At 52.6% G+C, this 4,645-nt stretch overlaps 1 protein-coding gene across 3 annotated transcripts in view; it reads right to left on the reverse strand.

The window, feature by feature from the left end:
* Nucleotides 1–4,645, reverse strand: part of MID2 (midline 2) — a 386,515-nt gene that overhangs the window by 317,193 nt on the left and 64,677 nt on the right. The window lies entirely within an intron of this gene.

The raw sequence follows: 4,645 nt of genomic DNA on the forward strand, positions 1-4,645 counted from the left end.
AGGGAAAGATAACTATAAAAAGGTCCCCTAAATTGGTAGAATAGAGTCCAATTAGTAAAAAAAACCAAAAAAAAACCCAGGCTGAAGTCTAATTATTTCAATCAGGAAACTCTGATGAGGTCACAGCACTAACCCAGCATTGTCACTGACCCATTCACATAACTGGACCCAACATTTTCATTTTCAAAGCTGTGCACCAAGATCACAGCCAATGCATTAAAAGGAATGAAATCTGTGGATACTGCAAACAGTTGTACCCAAACCCTAAGCAGGTTTTAGCAAGCAGCTAGGAAAATATTCTATGGCAGTGGTCACAAACCAGCTAGCCACCCCAGACTGAGATCGACTGTCAGAGGCTCTGCAATCTGGAGCGACAGGACACAGTCCAGGATCAGTGGGACGTCTGAGAGGCAGGATGCATGTAGCTGGACTGAACCATGCCACCTGCTGCCGGGGCCAAACCGGGCCAGTGGGACGATCCCTCTGCACCCCCTGCCACTGGGTGAGTGAGGTCCCGGCTGGGCCAGGGGAGGGTCAGAGCCTGGGTGGCTTGTCCAGGCACGTGGGGGGCTCTCACTACTTCATGCACCCTGGCAGAGGCCCAGGGGGCACATGACCCACCAATCTGTGCACAGGGCAAGGTGGCTGCCATTGTGCTTTGCACCCTGATCCCTGCTGTAGCCTGGCGAGCAAAGCCCAGGGCACAAAGCCCAGCATGCAGCAGCAGCCGCCTCGCCCCACAGACAGATTGGCAGGGGCACATGACCTCCCCCAAATGCGGGACAGCAGGAGCGGCTGCAGCAGCGGTGAGTGAGGGAGTTTAGCTGGAGCAGGGGCAGGACCTGCAGCTGGGGTGGGGAGGGATGGAGCCATGAGCAGCTTATCGGCCAGGTGGCAGCAATACTGGGCAGTGGGGCTGGGGAGGGGCTACAGTGATTTTTCAGGTAACTGCAGCGCTCCCCCCCAGCTCCCATAGCTCCACTTCCAGCGCCGTTGCCATGGACTGGGCTCTTCCCGGCAAGAGAGCCTGGCTTCAGCCCGCTCCGCCCCACCCCGCAGGCAAATCCAGGGGCATGTGCCCTCCCGGGGTTCATGCCCCCCCTCTCTGCACCCCCAAATGAGCCACTCGTGGCTCCATCCCACCCTGGCTGCATAGGTCTTGGGTTGCTTTTCAATTCCAAAAGTGATCTCCTACTGAAAAAGGTTGGAGACCACTGTTCTGTGGGTTAGCTGCTCCCTAGTGCATTCAAGAGCTCATTTTTAGGGGGCCATAAATCCTTTATGATGTTTTCAGTAGAGGTCTCCTTTCTTCTCACTCAATAATTATCCACTGGGAAGAGAACACCATAACAACACAGTTTCATTATTAATGAAACTATTTCTGTTTACACTGTGTAGAAGTAACTTGTGGAACTCACTGACACAAGACACAATTAATGCTATGTGCTTAGCAATATTCTACAAAAGGTGAAGACATCAGTGGTATAGGCTTGTAATTAGAGCTCTAGACTCTGACTTTGTAGACATAGATTTAGCTCTCTGCTTACTCCAGATTCCCTCTGAAACATTGGTTAAATTAATCTACCCAATAGGATTGTGAAGAATATCTCAATTTCTGACTGGGACTTGGATATCCCCTTCTTATGAATCAGATAAGCACCTAAATTGAAAAAAAATATTTTCTAGGGCTAGAGACAAACATTCAAAAAGTCAGAGCCTGAACTGATTCAACCTTTGCAGGTTAGTCTAATCTGCGTAGGCTGAACCCTTTTGTAACAGAACAGACATGCGGGCACATTCCTGCAGTTGCTCAGGCCAGGAGCTGGGGACACCAGAGCGTGCTCTCAGCTGCAGGAGAACTGTGCTGAGGGGGACATAGCCAGTCCGAGCTGAACTGGCCAGAGAGGGGTTTAATTCCCCCCTCCCTGTCCCAACGGCAGTGACCTGAGCCATGTCTGCCGGGTTCCCCCTACTTTGCTGCTGCAGCGGTGGGTCAGCAGGGCCCCCGAGGCAGAGGGGGGCAGGGAGGGGGGTTATTCTTTCCTCTACCTCCACTGTCCCCAGAGGGACTCAGCTGGGTATGCCTGCCCTGACCACCGCCAAACAGCAGAGTAAGCCCCCTCCTGTTCCCTCTGCCAGACTCCGGAGGAAGGGAGAATAATAAACCCATCCCTGTCCCCTCCCCAAGAGGCCCTGCTTGGAGGTGCCACCAGGCCTTGAGCCCGGCAGCCAGTACCACCACAACCCCTGCCCTGCTCAGCACCCGGGACTGCAGCCAGAGGGCTATACCCTGCATAGAAGAGACCAGGTAGGAAAGAAAGGTGGAGGCATAGATCTCTATGCAAAGGAGCAGTACACCTCCTTGGAGGCTGACATCAGCTCCAAAGCAGAATGACTTGAAACCCTTTGGGTCAAGCTGCGAGGGGGGGGGGGGGGGGGGGGGGGGGGGGGGGGGGGGCTCGATACAGGGGGCACAGAGAGAGAGACCTAACTGTAGGTGTATACTACAGGCCATCAAACCAGGGGGAAGAACTTGATCTAGAGTTTGCCCGAAAACTGGCAGAGGCCATGTGTGCATGGGACATGGTCGTCATGGGCGACTTCAATTATACAAACATCTCTTGGAAAAAACACTCAGCCAATTCAGACCGGTTGCGTTCCTTCCTGATCTGAATCAAAGAGCTCTTCCTGGCTGAGGAGGTGAATAGGTCAACCACAGGTAACACACTCCTAGACTTGGTCCAATCCAAGGGAGATGACCTGGTGACCGACTTAAATATAGAGGGTAATCTGAGTGACAGCAACCAAACACCAGCTTTTCCCAGTGCTTGGGTGGAAGTGGGGCGTTCAGCTGCAGCTGCGCCGGGTGGCAGCACAGGGCTGGCACCAGAGCTCCAGCAAAATTTAGGGTGGCTGCAGCGTCCTCCCAGTGCCGCCAGAGCCCGCTCTGAGCCCAGCCTTGGCAAGAAGAGCCCTGCGCAGCTGTAGCCCACCCCATGCCACACAGACCCAGGGGCACACACCCACCCACCCTCCTGGGGTCCAAGCAGCGGTGGGAGCCGCCCCCACTCCACAAGCCATGCCTCCATCCCGTGCCTGCCCTGCCCTGGCTGGGCAGCACCTACCCCTGTCCCTGTACACTCCCTCACCATGGGGGGATTGATCTGCACCCCCACGCTCCTTCCCTCCCCCTCCCCTTCCAAATTACCAGCTGGAGGCAGCTCTCCACGCTGCTGGCTGCATGCAGCATGGGCATTTATTGGCCAAATTATTGGCCTCATCAGGCCGATATCTGATATATACAATTTTCTTTATATCGGTACTGATCCAATATCAGACTGATGTATCAGTGCACCTCTAATAAGTCAGCAGGACTAGATGAACTCCATCTGAGAGTGCTGAAGGTGCTGGCTGAAGTCATTGTGGAATCCCTGGCGAAACTCTTCCAATACTCGTGCTACTCCGGAGAAGTCCTTGAACACCTTGCTGAGGTTGTTTGACCCCAGTACTCTTTCCTGCCATGGCAGGGGGTCGGACTTGATGATCTGCTCAGGTCCCTTCCGACCCTACACACTATGAAACTGTGAAACTATGAAGTCCCTGAGGACTGGAAGAGGGCCAATGTTGTGCCCATCTTTAAGAAGGGGAAGAGGGAGGACCCAGGTAACTATAGGCCAGTTAGTCTAACTTCTATCCCAGGGAAAATCCTGGAAAAATTAATTAAGGAGTCTATGTGCGATAGGCTTGCAAAAGGTAGGATTTTGAATGACAGCCAACATGGCTTCGTTGTGGTCTTGTCTTACCAACTTCATCTCTTTTTATGATCAGGTAACTCACCATCTGGATAAGAGAGACGAGGCTGATGTTGCATACCTTGACTTCCAAAAAGCCTCTGATTTGGTATCCCACGAGGGATTTTCTCATGAGAAAATTGGAGGATTGTGGGCTTAACTGTGAGACAGTTAGGCGAGTACAAAGCTGTATTCAGGGTAGGATCCAGAGAGTCCTAATGAACGGATCTGTGTCATCCTGGTGAGAAGTGGGCAGTGGTGTGCCGCACGGGTCGGTGCTTGGTCCAATACTTTTCAATATCTTTATCAATGATTTGGATGTGGGGGAGAAGAGCTCACTGGCCAAGTTTGCGGATAACACCAAGTTATGAGTAAGCGTGGTCACGCTTGAAGATAAGCTACAGATGCAGGAGGATCTGGACAGGCTGGCAAGTTGGGCGAGTCAGAACCAGATGAAGTTCAACACTAATAAGTGTAAAGTGCTCCACCTGGGGACAAACAACGCCCTACACACCTAAAGGCTTGGCAGCGCCAAACTGACCAGCACCATGAACAAAAGGAACCTGGAGATAATAACAGAACACAGTATGAATATCAGCCAGCAGCGTGATGCTGTAGCCAGTAGGGCAAATAATACTCTGGCATGCATCAACTGATGCATCTCCAGCAAAACCAAGGAAGTGATTCTTCCGCTCTACTCAGTATTGGTGAGACCCCAGTTGGAGTACTGCACCCAGTTCTGGGCACCACACTTTAAAAAGGACATGGTTAATCTTGAGAGAATCCAGAGAAGGACTTGCAGGAGCCGCAATTGCAGGCAAGGTGAGAAAGCCCTGACGGGCCAAGCCGGCTCC

This window comes from Alligator sinensis, unplaced genomic scaffold (genome assembly GCF_000455745.1).
Source record: "Alligator sinensis unplaced genomic scaffold, ASM45574v1 scaffold414_1, whole genome shotgun sequence".
NCBI lineage: Eukaryota > Metazoa > Chordata > Crocodylia > Alligatoridae > Alligator > Alligator sinensis.